At 38.1% G+C, this 24,152-nt stretch overlaps 2 protein-coding genes across 5 annotated transcripts in view; one reads left to right on the top strand and one right to left on the bottom strand.

Moving 5' to 3' along the window:
• Positions 1–24,152, bottom strand: part of LOC136842887 (beta-1,4-glucuronyltransferase 1-like) — a 285,173-nt gene that overhangs the window by 9,466 nt on the left and 251,555 nt on the right. The window lies entirely within an intron of this gene.
• LOC136842886 (uncharacterized) overlaps positions 6,583–24,152 on the top strand; it is an 89,272-nt gene continuing 71,702 nt past the window's right edge. Inside the window, 1 exon segment of the mRNA XM_067110793.1 lies at positions 6,583–6,724. The gene's annotated coding sequence lies outside the window, so the exon portion shown is untranslated.

Here is a 24,152-nt window from a genome sequence, read left to right as displayed (position 1 = left end):
GGTTTTTCCATTTTCCTGATTTTTCGATATTCTTGGTGTTTCCATTTTCCTGTTTTTTTTTTTTCATTTTCCTGATTTTTCGATATTCTTGGTTTTTCCATTTTCCTGATTTTTCGATATTCTTGGTTTTTCCATTTTCCTGGTTTTTCCATTTTCTTGGTTTTTCTTACCCGCCGAACTTGCAGTGAAAACTTCCCTTTACAAAATAACCTTAAAAATTATTTCTAAAATTAGGTTTTCCGCGGCTATGTCGACATAACGGTGAAGTAATGCATTAGCGTATCAGAGCACTCCGTAATGCTGATTGCACTATGAATCAATCGTTAGGAGAGGGTTGAGATAAAGCAAGATGGCAGAAAGAGGATGTGGCTGGAGGTAGAGTAAAAGGAATGAAAGGGATTGAAGGTACGCTGCAAAGAACCTTAAGTAATGCCTACAGTGTACCGCGTCGGGTGCACTGACGGTACCACCCCTCTACGGGTCTTATTTTTTTTTTTTCGGATTTTGAAAACTGGACTGCAACTTGAGAATTTATTATGATCTGTTTTGGACATTACTGAGTAAAAAAGCAATGACAACAACAACAGCAATTATCGACAGTGACAACAATAAAATAACAAGGGTAACAAAACAACATCTAGAATCACGGCCAAACAACAACAGCAACAAGCCGAATACGTTAATATTTAATGACGATGAATCACAGTTGTCGAATACAATGAGCAGCGGCAAAAAAAAAAAAAAAAAAAAAAAAAAAAAAAAAATCCAATCCTCGTTCTTCCATACCCCCTCCCCTCCCCAAATCCCATAGCAAGCCCCAGAGATACAGAGAATCTAAAAAAAATAATAATAAAAAAACCATCAAAGAGAATAATTAAAAAAAAATTTTTTTTGTTTTTGTTTTTCCCATAACAGCACAACGGAGACCTGATTTACATCTACGTAATGAGATCACGACGCGATTTTGTGTGTGTGTGTTTTTTTTTTTAGTGCTGATCAATTAATGACTCATGTATGTAGCACAGTTTTTTTCGGAGGCCGACGTTGAAGATAATTACAAAAATATGGGGTCAAGGAAGGAAGTTATATATATATATATATATATATATATATATATATATATATATATATGTGTGTGTGTGTGTGTGTGTGTGTGTGTATAGAAGTAAAGGACAGTAAGTCGAAAGGCCTAGCACCACTCCGTCGTATCTCTCTCCTTCGTGGCATTGCCTTTATTTATATATTCATCACGTTCCATATTTTCGTGATTCAGTTATACATACATACGTATATATATACAGTACATACATATATATATTTACATACACACATATATGCATATATACATAAACACATACACCACGCATACCATATTGGACACACGTTTATGAATGCAATACAAATACGAGTGTTTACACACACGGGAATGTTTGCAGGTACAATTGATAATTTATGAAAGGTAAACAAAGTGGAAAACGATATTGGAAAGTGGAAAAACATTTTTTCTTATTGATTTTTATTGAACTTTCCAAGTTGACCCAAGGAAAACACTCAAAGATGAACTTTCCTTGAACGGAAAACAGGGGAAAATATATTCTAAGTAAACATCTGACTTAAGGGTGAAATTACATTTAAAACAAATGAAAAATGCCGAAGTTTCTTCTTGGGGAGCAATCGAGTTTTCTGTACAGCCGCTACAGCGTACAATCAAGGCCACCGAAACTAGATCTATCTTTCGGTGGTTTGGGCATGATTCTGTATGAGCCGCGGCCCATGAAACTTTAACCACGGCACGGTGGTGGCATGTGCCATATAGTTGCCAGAAGCACGACTATGGCTAACTTTAACCTTAAATAGCATAAAAACTACTGAGGCAATTTGGTGTGTTTGATGATTGGTGGGTGGAAGATCAATATACCAATTTGCAGCCCTCTATCCTCAGTAGTTTTTAAGATCTGAGGGCGGACAGAAAAGTGCGGACAGAATAAAGTGCGGGCGGACAGACAAAGCCGGCACAATAGTTTTCTTTTACAGAAAAAAAATAGAATTTATGAAATGTTAAAGGTACCAACTGACAAAGGGTCCTGGTCGTTTAGGCCGTAACATCCAAACTGGCAAACGGCCGAAATGGGTATATATGTTACAGGGAATATGTGAAATCAGGGTTTTCACGAAATCCCAGGGAATTTGTGAAATGACCAATTCTCTAGAGAACATTTGATCTCCGAGGACTAGTACTAAACACGGCGAAACAGTGATTCATCTACACTTTCTCTGTGTTTAGTACTAGCCCCTGGGGGGAGGGTCAAATATGTTTTGCCGTGTTTAATGATAGCCCCTGGGGAATCAAATGCACTTACGGACATTTAATCGCCCTGGGGTTAGTACTAAACTCGGCGAAATACATTTAAACCCCCAGGGACTAGAACTAAACACGGCGAAACATTGTAAATGAATCACTGTTTCGCCGTGTTCAGTACTAGTCCTCGGGGATGAAGTGCTCCCAAACGAACTGGTCATTTCACAGATTCTCTAGGGACTGCGTGAAATCCCTGGATTTCACATATTCCCTCTCATATATATAATACCTGATCCTCGAGGGGGGGCTAGTATTAAACATGGCGTCCCAAGGAGCTTCCGCCATGCCTTACGGCCTAAACTTCACATGGCCTAAAGTTGTGACGGCCTAACAGGTTCACGGCCGAAAATAATGCGGCCGATTCGTCCCGAACTCACGACAAAAGGTGGAGAGGGAATAATTAGGTTTCCCAAGACGACGCTGAATCGTGAGACGGTATTGGAGAGAAAATATCTTCGTCTGGTATCTCTATTATTATCTATAAATTCTATCTTTGCGTCTGATCATCGTACATCTGTGTTAATTTGTGATCTAACTTATCTTTTGAGGCCATGACTACATTTCATATTTTTTTGTGCGTTTAACCTAACCTTTCTCTTACTTCTTTTAGCTGGTCCGCTGGTACAGTGGCTAGTGTCGTGGTCTGACACTCGGATGTCGCGGGTTCGTGTCTCCCCAACGGCGATGAAAAATCATTGGCTCCGTATCATGATCAGTTACTGCTGCTGCAGTGTGGGGATTTGAGGTGGGAAAATGAACCCTATTCATATGGGACAACCCCACCAAAGGGGCCATTAACTTGAAATTCAAGCTTCCAAAGAATATTATGATGTTCATTAGACAGAAGCAACTGAAGGTAATACGAATAAAGATTATTATTATTATATAGGTTATTATTATTATCCAGAAGATGAAGAACCCTATTCATTTGGAACAAGCCCACCAAAGGGGCCATTAACTTGAAATTCAAGCTTTCAAGGAATATTATGATGTTCATTAGACAGAAGCCACAGAAGGTAATACGAATATAGATTATTATTATTATTATCCAGAAGATGAAGAACGCTATTTATTTGGAACAAGCCCACAAAAGGGGCCATTAACTTGAAATTCAAGCTTTCAAGGAATATTATGATGTTCATTAGACAGAAGCCACAGAAGATAATACGAATATAGATTATTATTATTATTATCCAGATGAAGAAGTTGAAGAACCCTATTCATTTGGAACAAGCCCACCAAAGAGGCCACTGACTTAAAATTCAAGCTTCCAAAGAAAATATTATGGTGTTCATTAGGAAGAAGTAAGAGGAGGCAAGGGGAAATACAGACAGAAAAGATCTCACTTATCAAAAAAATAAGAAAAAAAAATTAATTAATAAAGATAAAAATGCATTTAAATGCAAGGAGAACTGACATGGAAATGCAATACGACCGTAATCCTTTTATCGTTCTCTTGCGCCTCCCTGTTTTTTTGTTTTTGTTTTGAACAAAACAATATTTCTCAAATCGATATAAATATCAGGGTCAGCGAGGCGCGAGGCCTTTTGACTCCGCTGCAGCCTTTGAGAGGAGAGAAAGGGCTGGAAATAAAAAGGACTTCAAAACAAATTAAAAAGAGTAAACTTTTTTTTTTCATCTAAATTGCAATATTCTGACCTTCAGATTTATTTTGTATCCATTGCACCCTTTGGGTGCTTTTTTTTTTTATTGTGACGATATTGTAAGAGCCCGACGCCTTCTCTTCCAAACACACGTGTGTGGTGTGTTCGTGTGTTCGTCAATCTTTTACCTCTGTTTTCACCTGTGTGGGCGTAGATGCTACTTTACCGCTCGCACACGTCAATAACATCCTCGAAGATTCTGTACATTCATCTCAGTAAGGAACCACCAATGAACCAGTTAACACCCAGCCAGTGTGTCACTCAATCTCCAGTCCTTACAATATGACACGCATGCATACGAATACACACACATACATACAAACTCACAAACGCACATAGTCTGTCATGCAAGTTTAGACCTGGAACAAAGCTGAGGTAATAAAACATAACACTAATACTAGACCATTTAATAATAACAATGGAAAACCATTTAATAATTAATAATAATAATAATAATAATAATAATAATAATAATAATAATAATAATAATAATAATAATAATAATAATAATAATAATAATAATAATAATAATAATAATAATAATAATAACAGCAGTAGTAGTAGCACGAGTCTTGAAATGGGAGAAATAAATTCACAGTAAAACATGGACCCATACATAATTGTGGATTTGTTTCTCCCATACAATAATAATAATAATAATAATAATAATAATAATAATAATAATAATAATAACTATTCATTCGAAGTGTCCTCATGTAATCCTAATGAGCAGAGCCATTCACAATTGGATTTTCAATAACATCGATCAATGATACGACCGGAAGCACTCGCCTTTTATTTGTTTTCTTTCTTACCCGATTTGTATGCATACTTCTATTATTACTATTATTATTATCATTATTATTATTATTATTTACTGCTTCTTTGCTAATAATACTGAAACTCATGCCGCCTTTCATGCTGTCTGTCTTGTAGAGGGCGTTTGATTTTGTATCACTAATTTTGTGAAATTTAGGTAATAGGTAGGGGGAACGGGAGGGCAGGGGAGACATCCACCCTCCCCCTGCAAACATGTTTGTCCGCCCCGGTGAGGGCGGGGTGGGTAGGTAGGGGATCGGAAGGGTAGGGGAGACAGCAGTGCCGGGTTCCAGCGCTTGTACAGATACAGCTGAAAATCCGACTAAACAAACTCGAGCATAAACGCGATTAACTCCAACAACATTGCACAACTTGACAGACAAACAGGTACAATGCAATAAGCCAAATGACAAGGCTTCAATTCCCAGAGTAAATATTAATGGTAGTGAATATCCTGTCCTACAGACCGAGGTTGAGAAGGACCAGGGAAGGCAAATGGGCAAGAACTTTGCCCAAAGCAAGCAAGCAAGCACGTAATGCGAAGGGATTTGTAATCGAGCCATTCTTAAAGCACAGACTTCTCTGGTTCCATATTCCCAATCAGCTGTTCGTTTCACTATAATAGTTATCAATTTTGCTTTCCAATCTTTTAAGGTCAGGATTGGAGGCAAGGTGGAGAGAGAGAGAGAGAGAGAGAGAGAGAGAGAGAGAGAGAGAGAGAGAGAGAGAGAGAAAGGGGGAGTGGGCTGAGAACTTGTCCCACGCGTTCGTAATACGCGAGACTAACTGCGGTGAATAGTATGGTAAGCTTCTGAGGCTGTATAAATGCTATTCATATGATATACCGGTGGCACCCTCTCTCTCTCTCTCTCTCTCTCTCCCCCCTTGTTAGTGGGGCTGGACAGAGGTAGATGCCTCCCTCCCACAGACCCCTTCGCTGTCGTGTCAGAGAGTTTAAAGCGATTGATATGCGTTGTCCTTTTTCTATATGCCCCCCCCTCCCCCCCGTGTATCAAATATTTGCGCCGAAATGTCACTCGATTCAGACTGACGGCGAAGACAGAAAAAGGGTTTATAGTTGCCGTCATATCTTTTTAAGGAAGTGACTCCTCGAATGCTTGAGGAATTCGGGGATAGGACATTTTATTTATAAAATGTTGACTTGGTTTTTTTTATCTCTCTATCTCTCTCTCTCTCTCACACACACACAGCCCTTTCACCCCTGTGCTTCTCCCAGCCTTTCTCTCTCTCTCAGGAATAGGACATTTCACTTATAAAATGTCGACTTAGTTTTTGTTTGCTCTCTCTCTCTCTCTCTCTCAGGGACAGGACATCTTACTTATAAAATGTCGACTTAGCTTTAGTATGTTCTCTTTCAACTTCTCTCTCTCTCTCTCTCTCTCTCTATAACTCTCACAGCCCTTTTCCCCTGTGCTTCTCCCAGCCTCTCTCTCTCTCTCTCTCTCTCTCTCTCTCTCAGGGACAGGACATTTTACTTATAAAATGTCGACTTAGCTTTTGTATGTTCTCTTTCTCCTTCTCTCTCTCTCTCTATAACTCTCACAGCCCTTTTCCCCCTGTGCTTCTCCCAGCCTCTCCCTCTCTCTCTCTCTCTTTTGCTCTCTGTATCCCATCTCTGTCGTCGGAGGTTTCCCATTCAGGTAGGAAAGGAGGAGGCGGTGGCGCAGGCGCGTTCCATACCCTGACGACGACGGCCGGCGTGGACGGCCGAGCGAGCGAGCGAGCGAGAGCGCCCTCATCGATTTTCCCAGGCAGTAGCGATTGTGGCACTGCTGGGACCTGGCTGGCTGGGCTGGACCTTCTTGGTAAACGGCGGCATCAACATGGTCCTCGCAGACCAAACCGTCTCTTCCGAAGATACGTGAGTGTCCTCCCCACCTTCTTTCTTTTCTCTCTCTCTCTCGACCTTCCTCTCTTTCTCTGTGACTCCTCCTTTTATCTCCAGCTCCTTCCTGCGCTGAAGTGACGGAAGATCTGTGCTTTATCTTCGTGTATCGGGACGTGTGTCTCGTGGACGTCTGTTATCAGCTGTTGCTGAATACGGGGAAACGGGAGATACACGACACACACACACACACACACACGAAGACAAAGGTGACAGAAGGTGCAAAATTACTGGGCTTTTGGATTCCTCTTCTTCTTCTTTTTACATAAACACCGAAGCGAACGAGTGTCTTTCAGAGAGTGTCTTATAGCGAGTGTCTTTTCTTTATTCCTTCTTCTTCTTCTTCTCCTCGTCCTTATTCCATCAGAAGCCTGGCCACTATGCGGGATTTCGAGGCGGGGTGGGGGTGGGATGGGATGTGCTTGCGTGTGGACTGTGTTTACATTTACGGAAAGGTCTCGTGTGGTACGATCGCGAACGTTCATCAGGCATTTCTGATCGTCTTTTGACTCCCATCCAAGACTGCTAATGTTCAATCTATTATAGCTAATACCCACTCCTATCCAGGACTGTTGCTGTTCAAACTAACGGCAAAAAAACTACCTTTTAAATGACTTACGAACTGGCTAGTCTGCTAGGTGACAGTGTTGTGTAAAGTGAACAAAAGAAAAATGTTACGAGTGCGCTGCCTTTTCAGCCCAGATAAATTATTCACCAACCCACACAGGGACAGCAGGCAGCAGGACGAAGCTCAAAACGGTGTTTCCACTGTTGTCAAGTTCTGCCTCGAGCGTTCAGAGTGCGGATAGTATACGACTTTGCGACACGTCATATCGAGTCGCTGAGCGCTAATGCCCGCGCTACTGCCCTCTCACCTAACGCCCACGCGTTTTCAAAGGCGCATCGCGCTCAGAACGTATTAAATTTAATACAAAATAAAATATTTTGCTTATTATTATTATTATTATTATTATTATTATTATTATTATTCAGAAGATGAACCCTATTCATATGGAACAAGCCCACCTAAGGCCTTAGACCATTGACTGGAAAATCAAGCTTCCAAAGAGTATTACGGTGTCCAATAGGAAGAAGTAAGAGGCGGTAAAGGGAAATACAAAAAGAAGAGATCTCGCTTACTAAAAAGAAAAAATAAATTAACAAATTAATGAACAGATGAAAATGTGTTAAAATGCCAGGAGAATAGTATATTAGGGTTCACGCGTGGACAAGTCGGTAGATTCTGGGCAAGGCGATTTAGACAGAAGCGAAAATCAGCCCCGAAAGGAACCGTTTCATGCGGGTTACACTGCAGTGGTTCTTCGTCATCGCCGGGGAGAGATTACGAGAGTTTGGAATCGCTCTGCGTCCAGTGTTTTTCACGAGGTTCAAATGAGCTAATGAGACGACGCGAAGATCCAACTGGTTTAAAAAAAAATACTATTCTTTTCCGAGAGAATTTACTAATGTTTACAAAAGTATTCCAGTGACGTAAAATAATTTTTTTTTTTTTATGTTATCACCGATCTGTCATCCAGCACCTATCATGTTATAGGATGAGATATCTTGCAGATGAATTCCCGTACCTAATACGCTATAGGATGAGATATCTTGTAGATAAATTCCCGTATCTAATACGTTATAAGATATCTTGTAGATAAATTCCCGTAACTGTTACGTAACAGGATGAGATATCTTGCAGATAAATTCCCGTACCTAATACGTTATATGATAAGATATCTTGCAGATAAATTCCCCGTACCTGATACGTTATAGAATGAGATATGTAGCAGATAAATTCCCGTACCTGATACGTTATAGGATAAGACATCTAGTAGATATATTCCCGTACCTGATATGATATAGGATGATATATCTTGCAGATCAAATCCCGTACCTGATATTTTATAGGATGCGATACCTTGCAGATAAATTCCCGTACCTAATACGTTATATGATAAGATATCTTGCAGATAAATTCCCGTGCTTGATACGTTATAGATTAAGATATCTAGCTGATAAATTCCCGTACTTGATACGTTATAGATTAAGATATCTAGCTCATAAATTCCCGTACCTGACACGTTATAGGATGAGATATCTTGCAGATAAATTCCCGTACCTGATACGTTATAGGATGAGATATCTTGCAGATAAATTCCCGTACCTGACATTTTATAGGATAAGATATCTTGCAGATAAATTATAGAAGAGGATTTTCGAGGTTAACAATTTATCATCTTTTTATTCATTCTGTCCGAGGGGTGAGGAAAACAGTAACTAAAGCATACGACAAAGTGATCTACAGACGCAACCCTCCAAGGTGGCAACACATTTGGCGCCAATAAGCTTGCACGAACGTATTATTATGAGTCAGAGTTACGAAGCCTGAAAAAAGGTATACGAATGAAGCACAGCGTGAAAACGAAGCATTAATGAACATTAATCTTGCTGCAAAAAAGATGACAAAAATATAGCAAAAGATTAAGTTAAAATGAATTCATGTAAAATCCAAGGCCAAGAGAAAGACCTTGGTAAAATCAGTCTTTCAGTGAGTTAATTTGAACGATTTTTCGTTGCAGATCTCCTTGTATTTTAATGATTTACTTGTATTTCTATTTATTCACTTTTTAATTTGTTAGTCTATCCGTTTTCCTAATAACCGATCTTCTCTTTCTGTATTTTCCATTGCCTTCTGTTATTCCTTTCGAATGAACAGCATAATATTCTTTGGAAGTTTGAATTTCAAGTCAGTGGTCCCTTTGGTGGCCTGTTCTATATGAATAGGGTTCATCTGAATAATAATAATAATAATAATAATAATAATAATAATAATAATAATAATAATACAAACCACTGTGAGGTTACATATTTTATCATATGGGCTTGATTATTTATTTACTGAGACATTTGAATTAAGTATAAAATAACATCTACTTAATGTCTGAGTCCCGTTCATCAAAAAACTTAAAAAAAAAGTAAGAAACAAAACTAAAAAAAGAGAAAAGTAGTAGATGTGGAACTGATAAAAGTAAAACCAGTCGTAAACAGAATACTTCAAACAGAAATACTCTAATCAGAATACTTTCAAAAGAATTTCTCTAAACAGAGTACTTTAAAGAGAAATACTCTAAACAGAGTAACTTTAAACAGAAACACTCTCAACACAACTACTCTAAACAGAAATACACTAGACAATACTTTCAAAACAGTTACTCTGAACAGAATATACTCTAATCATAATACTTTAAACACAGAGTTACTCTAAATTATAATACTTTAAACATAATTACTCTAAATCATAATACTTTAAACAGAATTACTCTAAATCATAATACTTTAAACAGAATTACTCTAAATCATAATACTTTAAACAGAATTACTCTAAACAGTAATGCTCTAAACAGAATACTCTAACCAGAATACTTTAAAAAGAAATACTCTAAACAACAATACTCTCAACAGAGTACTTTAGCCCGTAAAAGAAAAAAAAAAAAAAAAAAAAACAAGAAGCACAAAACATTCAGTCGCGGTTCTAGTAGACATCAATGGCAGAGTTCCCTACGACCGAATCGATACGCACGCGTCACTAATTCATGAAATGCAGAAGGAGCTAACACGACAACTTGTGTCTCCATTGCCAAATCCATCCAGGCACGTATACGTATATACTGTATATATATGCCTCTGATGAACGCGCGTTGTAAGGCAGAGTGAGCGACGATCCGGCGCGCTTGCGAGCTAGGAGTGAATGAGTAATTATGCTTGACGCGTACACAAGCACAAATGAGAGATATATATGTATAAATGATATATATATATATATGTATAGTATATATATATATATATATATATATATATATATATATATTAAGAGGGGAGGAAAATGTTAAAAGTTTCGATACTTTTTGTTTGCGTGTGCAATTTGGGAGAGGGGTGAAGTTTGAGCCTCACATTTCTATGCTGTCTAGGCGGTGGGTGAATCGTCTTCCCATTGCGAGGGTTGAAACTTACACATACACAAATATATATATATATATATATATATATATATATATATATATATATATATATATATATATATATATATATATGTGTGTGTGTGTGTGTGTGTGTGTGTGTCCCTGGGAAATCATGCTTGCAAAGATACAAATATTATTTCTACTTGTATGGTTGCGTGTTTATGCTGAGAACAATACCACACACTTTCCAGTCTTTTTTTTTTTGTTCAAAGACCTCAAGGTAAAAAGCAAAGCAGTAAAATATGTATTGTCGCACAGCTTCGAAGGAGCTAAGGTTTGAGAGAGAGAGAGAGAGAGAGAGAGAGAGAGAGAGAGAGAGAGAGAGAGAGAACATGGATGATATTGTGTTACTGGAATTGCAAAAGAGAAATAAGTCTCTAGCTGATGGCTGCTGCACTTTGACACCTAAGAGAGAGAGAGAGAGAGAGAGAGAGAGAGAGAGAGAGAGAACATGCATGATATTGTTACTGGAATTGCAAAAAGAGAAATAAGTCTCTAGCTGATGGCTGCACGCACTTTGACACCTAATAGAGAGAGAGAGAGAGAGAGAGAGAGAGAGAGAGAGAGAGAGAGAGAGAGAGAGAGAGAGAGAACATGCATGATATTGTTACTGGAATTGCAAAAAGAGAAATAAGTCTCTAGCTGATGGCTGCACGCACTTTGACACCTAATAGAGAGAGAGAGAGAGAGAGAGTCAAGAAAAACAGAGTTCACAGACGTAGCGTATCCCTGGAAGTACATGAACCTGTGCTCTAGAGATTGCTGTACATCATGCACACTCAGGTGAATGAGAAAAAGAAAAAGCGAGAAGCCTGCCTCTCTCTCTCTCTCCCAGGTAAAAATGTGTGATAAGAGATGTACACTACATGAGCTCAAAGTACGTTTGACAATCTCCCGATAAAAGATAGTTAAGGACAGAAGGTAGCTATGGATCCAAGCTATGGACAACTGATCTGGAAAGCTGAATGCAAGGGCACCGTATAGACATAAATTGGATAAAGTCTCCGTAAAAAGTTAGACGGGAAGAAGCTCGAGAGATGAAAATGTACCGTCATCAATGTAGGCTACTGAGAGAAGAGAAGTAGATGGTGTTAAAGAAAGTGAAAGGAAGAAGGGAGTAGGCGAAAAGAAATGGATTTGAAAAATCCAAATATCTGTACAAAGTTAGATGGGAAGAAGTTCGAGAGATGAAAATTACCACCATCAACGTAGGCCATCGAGAGCAGGGGAGTAGATGGCGTTAAAAAATTGAAAGGAAGAAGGGGAAAAGGCGAAAGGAATTGGATCGTAAACATCCCGAAAAAACCGAAGAGGAAGGTAGATGATACTGAAGAGAAAATACAAGGGAAAACAATATCGCAGTTCATGAAAAAAAACTAGACAGGATAAAATGCTCTGGACGGAGGAACCTCGCATCGTACGCAAGAGCAAACGAATTAAAAAAAAAAAAAAAAAGTTCGAATTTGAAGGACGAAAGTCTATGAATAACAGCCCAGTGAAAGTCATTCGGAACTTTGTTGATAAAAATGGAGTTGGCTCTAAAGAAAATGTTGTGAAAGACTTGTCTACTTTAGTTTGAGTTTCGTAAGACGAGGAAGCAACTTCTGATGTGTTTGTGGATGTTGAAGGTGGGTGATTGGGATGTTATGGGAGAAGGGGGAAGGAGAGAGTGATGTTGGCTGAAATTTGTAGGATAAGAACGGTGGATGTTTTTGAAAAGGTCGCGGATCAGACGATAGTCTCATGTTGTGTATCGCAGACTGGGAATAGTGGCGAAAAACTTCATTTATGGTAAAAGCCTGGAAAGAATACATGAAGAGAAAGTTCAGTCACTGATAAATCATATGAGGTTATAATGAAGAGAGAATAATGAGTAGAGTAACATAGAAAAGAAAAGTAACAGTAATAGTGGTGTAAAAAAAATAACAGTAGAAAGTTATGTTAATGAGATTCAAAGATACAAGGGTAAAATGCTCATGTAAAATTTTTTTTTTTTTTATAAAATTGATGTTTTTGGAGCAAGGGAAAAAAAAAACAAACAAACACGTGGTGTTGATCTGACTAAGTGCTGTAAGTTTTTCTGTAAAAAAAAAACGTATGCCTAGGGAGAGTGATTATAAGATATAAGTGACCATTAATTGACAATCGCAGAGGAAACTCACCTGAGACCAGCACCTGTCACATGAAGTGATCAAGACTTTCGGAAACGGTTCAGTAATTTAATTTTTTGTTCTAATTAGTCGCATCGCCCTTCCTTCCACCTTTCAAGGAGAAGATCTATCTCCAACCTTCTCCTTTTTAGAAAAAGATATTAAGTTGTACGTCCCACCGCAGGCTTTTGCGTAAAAGAAGGGAATTTGGAAAGTTACAGTGCTACGTAAACACGCCTAAATCTCGCTGGTGACTATAGGCGATCTGTCTGCTATCTTCAAACTCTTTTGGGACTGTTGAATTGGTCTGGACAGGTAAGCTTAGGTCGAGGAACCCAAAATTGCAGTCGAAACCTGAATGTTAAACATAGACTGATGGATTTATTTATGCCATGCATTCGCACTGCTACAAATGACAATACACACACACACACACACACAAACACATAAATGTTAAGACTTTACTGGAACACGATAATTTTTGGGGAAATTTATCCCCCCCACACCTCCATTATACCCTCTCCACAATAGGGTGACTTTCCCTTGGTTTTCTTGATGCTATTTCAGTTGCAGATCCCTTGAGAGGGGTGGGGGGAGGCCTCTCCTTCCCTACAGGACGTTTTCCCCTGGCCACAATATCCTACATATATAACAGGATTCCCTAGAGTATTTTCATCACTCTGCAGTCCAGCTTCGGATCTCTCTACCTTCTCTCGTTTTCCCTGATTCCCACGGCAATATTTCTTTTGAAGGGGCGCGTCCATCAATTTTTTTTTTTTTAGGACTGAACCTCATTTCTTTTTCTTTAATTTTTCTTATTTTCTTCTGGTGTGAATTGGATTAGGACATCAAGCTGTCAATCAAGAACGTGTCCAGAAGTAATTCACTGACTGACTTCAGTAACTAAGAAACGATATGATTTTTGTTATACTAAGTACACATGCATTCTCTCTCTCTTTCTATCTCCCCTCTCTTTCTCTCAACCACATCTATCCCAGTTCCCTGCATTACTCCATCAATACCTCTCACTCATTCATATTAATCTGGCTCCGCATTTTCCCCAGTCCCACTTTATCAGCCGGAGCGCGCGCGCGCGCACACACACACACACACACACACACACTCGCACTATCTTTGTTCCCCATATAACTCAGCCGGAGGCTCACAATATCTCGAGGAACTCAGTCGATGAAACCGAAGTATAAGGCGGCAAGCGAGCCGAGATGTAGGAAACTGCAAACGTCTTGATCAACAATTTAGAGCTCATTTGCTATTCTCTGTACCTTCCTCGTTCTGACGGGGAGAGAGAGAGAGAGAGAGAGAGAGAGAGAGAGAGAGAGAGAGAGAGAGAGGAACGAAAGCAGCAGAAAACGGATAAACGATATTGACGCAGGCGGAACCCGCCGTGGTCAGAATGGCGCGCATATTGTGAAGCAGCGTCCACCAGAGAGGAACTGCTCATTTTCCACCAGCCAACGCGATAAGCAAAAGGCGTAGAAAGGACTTATTGACTGGAGCGCTTAAACTCTGCTCTTCTTCTTCTCTTACAGACACCGCCACGCTGGGGTTACCGCATCAGCCCAGTCACTAAGGAGAATATCATACACTTTTTATTTTTATTTTTATTTCCTCTGGTGCTTTTCGACCGGGAAATGGTGCAGCGGTATAGATGGGCGTCTCACGCGACGGATATATATATGCTGTAGTGTCTCACTGCTAAGGGAAGATTTATTTTGGAACTTTCCTAGATGGTGACCCCCAATAGTTTTCGGTGGCCGTTATCTAGGACTAATATTTCTTGGGGGCATCATTATCTTTATGTTAATTACAGTCTTTTGTTCAAGTTTTGACGGTCATCCCCAAGGGGCTTGTACTAAACACGCCGCAAAGGTGGATACATGCCGGGTTCAAACCCTCTCTAGGAAAGATCCGATTCGTTTGTTACCCGCGGTAAACACAGCTTGTAATGACTGGGACTTTTCAATTCGTATCGGCCTGTGCTCGGACCTTCAAGGTGAGAGAGACAGACTTGATACTCAGCCGAAAAAGGAGGTCAATGAAAAAATCAACGTCGATGCAGATAACTTAAAAAGTCTGTTTAAAAATGTATTTTCGACACTGCCCAAAAAAAGGAACGGAACGATGGATTTCTGAAGAGCGTTACAAATCATTACAGGATGATAATAATTTTTACGGAAATCGGAAATAAAATGGGTAAAATTGGTCTCCTTCAACGCACTTCAGAATTCTACCGTTTCGTCCCTTTATCGGCAAAGTGTCGGATACGCATTTTTTTTCCAATTTTTTGATTGATCTGCATCGACGGTGATTTTGTCACTGACCCGTTTCAGCTAAGTATGAAGTCTCTATCTCTTCTCTCTCTCTCTCTCACCATCTATCCTGGATGGTGAGAGAGACGGTTTTTATAATTAAATTTTGATGAAATAAGGCAGTTACTCTTGAAATTAGACGATCATCAAGTCGATCACACCATCAGCCATAAAATACGAAAAACAATACATCACGAATGAGATTGGTGGCTTCGCATATGCTTCAAGCATGCACTGAAAAGCAGAATTATGTCTTCGTATGATCCAGTACTTCCTTACAAACACCTCGGCATTTCCCTACCTTCCAGCACTCTTGGGATGCTTCTGTACTTGATTCCAATTCTCTTATAAGCGTTTGTAACGACATTTTCGCTTTGAATGTGGGACTTGCACATTCTGTAACATTAGCAGACCTGTGTCTAGGGCCGACGGATATTGGATCTCACCTTATGATGCCACCCGAGCTGAAAATGTTTCTGCCAAACTTTTATCCTCCACCTTTGTTATTGTTCAACCAAATCTATGGACATTTTGGGGTGGTCCATAGGTCTGTCTACCGGGACATTAGCTGCCAATGGGCTATCTAAAATTATTTTATGATTGAGAAGATCGGATATATTACTTCTCGACCTAAATAGATCAAGATTTGTTTAACTGGTGTGCCATTGGTTTTAATGAAACTACTAACCCTGAACCACAAGATATTATTTTATAAATAAGAGAAAGGTGAATATAACTTCAGAAAAATTAAATATTCCCTTCGAAAAAACAAGTATTTTGCCTTCATCTTTTTCTGTTTCCTGTTGAACGAAATTTTTTTAGAGGAACAGAACGTAAATAAAAAAAAAAAGGGGGGGGGAGGAAACGCAAACCCACGACACACAAAAGTTGGGTTTGTCAGCCTTAACTTATCAAAAATCCTTTGACGTTCTATCCGAGCTCTATTTTTGTTTTTGTTCCGTGACAAATGTTTTATTTTTGTTTGACGAAGGCAAATCCTCTCGTTTTATTTGCTGAACGTCGACCAACTTTATGCTTAGTTCTGACTGCGCTCTTCTTGAAAACAAGCAAACAAGTAGGTGTATATATATGACAGGTAAACACAAACACATACTATATATATACATATATATATATATATATATATATAATATATATATATATATATATATATATATATATATATATATATATATATATATATATATATATATGAATCTCTCTCTCTCTATATATAATATATATATATCTACATATATATAGTGTATATATATATATATATATATATATATATATATATATATATATATATATATATATATATATATATATACATATATATACATGTGTGTCTATTTTATCAAGTCATAAAAACTTCAGAAACAGAAATGGGTTTATATATATATATATATATATATATATATATATATATATATACATGTGTATCTATTTTATAATATATAAATATATAAACAGAAATGGGTTTATATATATATATATATATATATATATATATATATATATATATAATATATTGGGTACGTGTTTCTTCGTCTGTCTATTTTATCAAGGGGAAAAAACGTTCTGAAATTGAAATAGGTTTTTTTATCCTTTTCGGAAAACTTTCAATATACAATATGTTGCTTGGAAGTCCCCTTTTCAAACTTTCATACTGAATCCGTAGAAATAGCTCGCTCTCTTTTCTCTGTATATATATATATATATATATATATATATATATATATATATATATATATATATATATATAAATGTGTAAGTGTATAAGAGTTCAATTTCTTTTCATATTTCGTATAACGATGCCTGTCTCAAGTATAACCTTTAACCAGAATCACAATACAGCATCTCCCACCCGCGTTCCAACCTCTAGATCTGTGACGCCATTTCATAGCGTTAAATCACTCCATCGATCATCCAATCAATCAATCTCGTCGGCCTTTGTCAAAGAATAGAGTAAGAAAACTACTTTGATCCGTGTCTATAAAGATTCTCTTCACGGGACAACTCTTCCACATTTCGGGATATTCTGACAGAGCCCATTGGCTTTAGTTCTGACAAAGAGAGAGAGAGAGAGAGAGAGAGAGAGAGAATTATTTGTTATCTGGATGGCGAAAGCTATTCAAGAGAGAGAAAGAGAGAGGAGTAATTATTATCTGACGAAAACTATGAAAGAGAGAGAGAGAGAGAGAGAGAGGTATTTGTTATCTGAGAGAGAGAGAGGTAAGAGAGAAGAGAGAGAGCTATTTGTTATCTGACCGTAAGGTAAGAAAGAAGAGAGAGAGCTAGAGAGTTATCTGAGAGAGAGAGAGAGAGAGAGAGAGAGAGAGAGAGAGAGAGAGAGAGAGAGAGAGAGGTATATTTGTTATCTGACCGAGGCATATAACATAATGATGACGCCATTCTTCCTTGCCTAGAGAAAAAACAAACATGCACACACCCCAACTATCTAACAACAAACGCAAAAACAATAAACAAAAACAAAAACAAAAACAAAAGAAACCTGCATGATGCTCGGCTTGCCAATTACGTCCGTGTTTGGATCAAAGGACTTGGCGTGTTTTTTTTTTTTTTCTGAAAAACATTTTTCCTCTCCATCGCATTCAAAAGCCACATGGGTCACTTCCCATCCTTAAAACTGCTCTCTGATAAAATTGGTTGTTTTTTCTTTATGTGCCAGGTTTTTTTTTATTATCAAAATCTGGGGCGTCTAGTAGCTGACCTCTCTGTCTGTCCAGTGAGGCAGAGGTTTTTTCATTGTTTTGATTTCTTGAAGTACTGGAATTTCAAAGCCCTGTCTGTCTAGTAAGGCAGAGGTTTTTTCATTGTTTTGATTTCTTGAAGTACTGGAATTTCAAAGCCCTGTCTGTCCAGTAAGGCAGAAGTTTTTTCATTTTTTTTGATTTCTTGAGGTACTGGGATTGCAAAGCCCTGTCTATCCAGTAAGGCAGAGGTTTTTTCATTGTCTTGATTTCTTGAAGCACTGGAATTTCAAAGCCCTGTCTGTTCAGTAGGGCAGAAGTTTTTTCATTGTTTTGATTTCTTGAAAAACTGGAATTTCAAAGCCCTATCTGTCCAATAAGGCAGAAGTTTTTTTATTGTTCTGATTTCTTAAAGTACTGGAATTTCAAAGCCTGTCTGTCCAGTAAGGCAGAAGTTTTTCCATTGTTTTCATTTCTTGAGGTACTGGAATTGCAAAGCTCTGTCTGTCCAGTAAGGCAGAAGTTTTTTCTTTGTTTTGATTTCTTGAAGTACTGGGATTGCAAAGCTCTGTCTGTCCAGTAAGGCAGAAGTTTTTTCATTATTTTGATTTCTTGAGGTACTGAGATTTCAAAGCCCTGTCTGTCCAGTAAGGCAGAAGTTTTTTCATTGTTTTGATTTCTTGAGGTACTGGGATTGCAAAGGTCTGTCTGTCCAGTAAGGCAGAAGTTTTTTCATTGTTTTGATTTCTTGAAGTACTGGGATTGCAAAGCTCTGTCTGTCCAGTAAGGCTGAAGTTTTTTCACTGTTTTGATTTCTTGAGGCACTGGAATTTCAAAGCCCTGTCTGTCCAGTAAGGCAGAAGTTTTTTCATTGTTTTGATTTCTTGAAGTACCGGGATTGCAAAGCTCTGTCTGCCCAGTAAGGCAGAAGTTTTTTCATTGTTTTGATTTCTTGAAGTACTGAGATTGCACAGCCCTGTCTGTCCAGTGAGGCAGAAGTTTTTCATTGTTTTGATTTCTTGAGGTACTGGGATTGCAAAGCTCTGTCTGTCCAGTAAGGCAGAAGTTTATTCATTGTTTTGATTTCTTGAAGTACTGGGATTGCAAAGCTCTGTCTGTCCAGTAAGGCAGAGGTTTTTTCATTGTTTTGATTTCTTGAGGTACTGGAATTTCAAAGCCCTGGCTGTCCAGTAAGGCAGAAGTTTTTTCATTGTTTTGATTTCTTGAAGTACTGGGATTGCAAAGCTCTGTCTGCCCAGTAAGGCAGAAGTTTTTTCATTGTTTTGATTTCTTGAAGTACTGAGATTTCAAAGCCCTGTCTGTCCAGTGAGGCAGAAGTTTTTCATTGTTTTGATTTCTTGAGGTACTGGGATTGCAAAGCCCTGTCTGTCCAGTAAGGCAGAAGTTTTTTCATTGTTTTGATTTCTTGAAGTACTGGGACTGCAAAGCTCTGTCTGTCCAGTAAGGCAAAAGTTTTTTCATTGTTTTGATTTCTTGAAGTACTGAGATTTCAAAGCCCTGTCTGTCCAGTAAGGCAGAAATTTTTTCATTGTTTTGATTTCTTGAAGTACTGGGATTGCAAAGCTCTGTCTGTCCAGTAAGGCAGAAGTTTTTTCTTTGTTTTGATTTCTTGAAGTACTGGGATTGCAAAGCCCTGTCTGTCCAGTAAGGCAGAAGTTTTTTCTTTGTTTTGATTTCTTGAAGTACTGAGATTTCAAAGCCCTGTCTGTCCAGTAAGGCAGAAATTTTTTCATTGTTTTGATTTCTTGAGGTACTGGAATTTCAAAGCCCTGTCTGTCCAGTAAGGCAGAAGTTTTTTCATTGTTTTGATTTCTTGAGGTACTGGGATTGCAAAGCTCTGTCTGTCCAGTAAGGCAAAAGTTTTTTCATTGTTTTGATTTCTTGAGGTACTGGGATTGCAAAGCTCTGTCTGTCCAGTAAGGCAAAAGTTTTTTCATTGTTTTGATTTCTTGAGGTACTGGGATTGCAAAGCTCTGTCTGTCCAGTAAGGCAGAAGTTTTTTCATTGTTTTGATTTCTTGAAGTACTGGGACTGCAAAGCTCTGTCTGTCCAGTAAGGCAAAAGTTTTTCATTGTTTTGATTTCTTGAAGTACTGAGATTTCAAAGCCCTGTCTGTCCAGTAAGGCAGAAGTTTTTTCATTGTTTTGATTTCTTGAAGTACTGGGATTGCAAAGCTCTGTCTGTCCAGTAAGGCAGAAATTTTTTCATTGTTTTGATTTCTTGAAGTACTGGGATTGCAAAGCTCTGTCTGTCCAGTAAGGCAGAAGTTTTTTCATTGTTTTGATTTCTTGAAGTACTGGGACTGCAAAGCTCTGTCTGTCCAGTAAGGCAAAAATTTTTTCATTGTTTTGATTTCTTGAAGTACTGAGATTTCAAAGCCCTGTCTATCCAGTAAGGCAGAAATTTTTTCATTGTTTTGATTTCTTGAAGTACTGGGATTGCAAAGCTCTGTCTGTCCAGTAAGGCAAAAGTTTTTTCATTGTTTTGATTTCTTGAAGTACTGAGATTTCAAAGCCCTGTCTGTCAGTAAGGCAGAAATTTTTTCATTGTTTTGATTTCTTGAAGTACTGGGATTGCAAAGCTCTGTCTGCCCAGAAGTTTTTTCATTGTTTTGATTTCTTGAAGTACTGAGATTTCAAAGCCCTGTCTGTCCAGTGAGGCAGAAGTTTTCATTGTTTTGATTTCTTGAGGTACTGGGATTGCAAAGCCCTGTCTGTCCAGTAAGGCAGAAGTTTTTTCATTGTTTTGATTTCTTGAAGTACTGGGACTGCAAAGCTCTGTCTGTCCAGTAAGGCAAAAGTTTTTTCATTGTTTTGATTTCTTGAAGTACTGAGATTTCAAAGCCCTGTCTGTCCAGTAAGGCAGAAATTTTTTCATTGTTTTGATTTCTTGAAGTACTGGGATTGCAAAGCTCTGTCTGTCCAGTAAGGCAGAAGTTTTTTCTTTGTTTTGATTTCTTGAAGTACTGGGATTGCAAAGCCCTGTCTGTCCAGTAAGGCAGAAGTTTTTCTTTGTTTTGATTTCTTGAAGTACTGAGATTTCAAAGCCCTGTCTGTCCAGTAAGGCAGAAATTTTTCATTGTTTTGATTTCTTGAGGTACTGGAATTTCAAAGCCCTGTCTGTCCAGTAAGGCAGAAGTTTTTTCATTGTTTTGATTTCTTGAGGTACTGGGGCAAAGCTCTGTCTGTCCAGTGCAAAAGTTTTTTTTCATTGTTTTGATTTCTTGAGGTACTGGGATTGCAAAGCTCTGTCTGTCCAGTAAGGCAGAAGTTTTTCATCGTTTTGATTTCTTGAAGTACTGGGACTGCAAAGCTCTGTCTGTACAGTAAGGCAGAGGTTTTTTCATTGTTTTGATTTCTTGAAGCACTGGGATTTCGAAGCCCTGTCTGTCCAGTAAGGCAGAGGTTTTTTCATTGTTTTGATTTCTTGAAGTACTGGGATTGCAAAGCCCTGTCTGTCCAGTAAGGCAGAGGTTTTTTCATTGTTTTGATTTCTTGAAGCACTGGAATTTCAAAACCCTGTCTGTCCAATAAGGCAGAAGTTTTTTCATTGTTTTGATTTCTTGAAGTACTGGGATTGCACAGCTCGGTCTGTCCAGTAAGGCAGAAGTTTTTTCACTGTTTTGATTTCTTGAAGTACTGGGACTGCAAAGCTCTGTCTGTCCAGTAAGGCAGAAGTTTTCTCATTGTTTTGATTTCTTGAAGTACTGGGATTTCAAAGCCCTGTCTGTCCAGTGAGGCAGAAGTTTTTCATTGTTTCGATTTCTTGAGGTACTGGGATTTCAAAGCTCTGTCTGTCTAGTAAGGTAAAAGTTTTTTCATTGTTTTGATTTCTTGAAGCACTGGAATTTCAAAGCCCTGTTTCTCCAGGAAGGCAGAAGTTTTTCCATTGTTTTGTCAAGGGTGAAGTAGGATTTTGGCAATAGTGGGGAACTACTGTGTATCACTAACAAGTCGTTTTTATTTCTGTCTGTTTCTTGTGCTTAAAATAGAGTCATATTAATGTTTTCAATAAATAAATTCATATAAATGTTTGCAATAAATAATTTAAACACTGGACATCAATATAGATATATCCTAAATACTGTCCATAAAAACATAACGTATACAGATATGTTTTAAAAATGCCTTTTATAATAAACATGACGTTTATCAAGTGTGATGCAACATAGTATCTCTCTCTCTCTCTCTCTCTCTCTCTCTATTGACCTCTGATAGTTTTTTTTTCAAGTCTAGGTAAATATAGACGATCTGAATAATTAACAACGTTTGCCGTGGCGATAGAAAGGAGATAGTCCACTCTATAATATTGGTACTGTCATCAGTGCTAGCGATATTCCATTACCACAGCTGGCCGTTTGCGTTTCAGAAATATTGAAAAGTCTACTTCTATACTGTGTACAGGGATATATATCAAGTGAAATTAGTAATTGGAAATATCGTTACTTCAGGAATTCTGGAAATAAATTGTATAGTAAATATTTTTGTAAAAATATTCTCTGAAGATGGAAATATTATGAAAACAAAAACTGGTACTGGGTCATAAAGCTATATGGTATGAAAGGTATTGGTCCTAACATTTTTTATCTATTCATTTATTAATTTTTGTAATTTACTTATTTTAATCTTTTTTATCAAGTGATCTCTTCTTTCTGTATTTATCCATTACCTTCTATTCTTTGGAAACTTGAACTTCCAAGTCGATGGCATCTCCGGTGGGCTTGTTCCATATGAATAGGGTTTATTTTCTGAATAATAATAATAATAAAAATAATAATAATAATAATAATAATAATAATAATAATAATAATAATAATAATGTAAAAAAAAAATTCCTCCATTTCAGATCCCCCTTTTTACTCATGATATATTTTTCGGGAAAATTTCCACATCTCAATCATCCCTGCACGAACAAAAGCGTATATCACCATTCACATCACTACTCTTTTATCCATTGTGTTTGCAGAAGGAGGAACAGGGAACGAACGACGAGCGGATTCATATCTCTCTCTCTCTCTCTCTCTCTCTCTCTCTCTCTCTCTCTCTCTCTCTCTCTATCTCTCTCTCTCTCTCTCCCTCCTCGAATCACTATTTCAACCGTACGGCGATGTTTTCGGGAATGTGAAATTTCGACGCTCCTAAAATTGACCCTCTCGGTCGAGGAAGTGGCAGCGTAAGGAAAACTGATAATAGGGTCTCCAATTTATTTTCTCCTTTTCACGTAGGAGTTATAGGATACAATAGGATACACAAACACAAATCCACACGAAAGAAGCTGAGTAGTCGGACTACAGGAACCGTTCGAAGATTACACAACTGAAATAGTTGGAAGATTCTTATTCAGTGACGGTAATATCGAGACGAAGCAAGTAAAAAATGCGTCGAAGTTTCTTCGGCGCAATCGAGTTTTCTGTACAGCGTAAAACCAAGGCCACCGAAAATTAATCTAACTTTAGGTGGTCTCGGTATAATGCTGTATGAGCCGCGGCCCATGAAACTCTTAGCCGGCCGTGGTGGCCTGTGTTGTTGCGTTGCCAGAAGCACGATTATGGCTAACTGTAACCTTAAATAAAATAAAAACGACTGAGGCTAGAAGGTTGCAATTTGGTATGTTTGATGATTGGAGGGTGGATGATAAACATATGGAGGGTGGATGATAAACATACCAATTTGATGCCCTCTAGCCATAGTAGTTTTTAAGATCTGAGGGCGGACAGAAAAAGTGCGGACAAAATAAAGTGCGGACGGACAGACAAAGCCTGCACGATAGTTTTCTTTTACAGAAAACTAAAACGACATTTTATACAAGACGTGGAGAGTAAAAAAGACAAGAGAATAAAAGGACAGAATATTCAAAACAAGGATAACAGCACCCGCGCAACTGAGGCGCCGTGACAAAGGCAAAGCCTCAACCCTGAGCCTAAACGTGAGCCTGAACGAAGCAAATGAGCCGTTTCAAAGGCAAATCCCATCTACTAATGCTACTAAATTCTCTTATTTGCCCAACAAAATGCAGTCCTTAGCACAGAAATAATAATAATAATAATAATAATAATAATAATAATAATAATAATAATAATAATAATAATAATTCCCAGCTTCCGTCAACCTCGAGAACAGATACGCACTTCTAAACTCTTCTTAGTAATAATAAAAATAAAAATA

Source organism: Macrobrachium rosenbergii, chromosome 10 (genome assembly GCF_040412425.1).
Source record: "Macrobrachium rosenbergii isolate ZJJX-2024 chromosome 10, ASM4041242v1, whole genome shotgun sequence".
In the NCBI taxonomy this organism is placed as follows: Eukaryota; Metazoa; Arthropoda; class Malacostraca; order Decapoda; family Palaemonidae; genus Macrobrachium; species Macrobrachium rosenbergii.
This window is presented reverse-complemented; position numbering and strand designations above follow the sequence as displayed.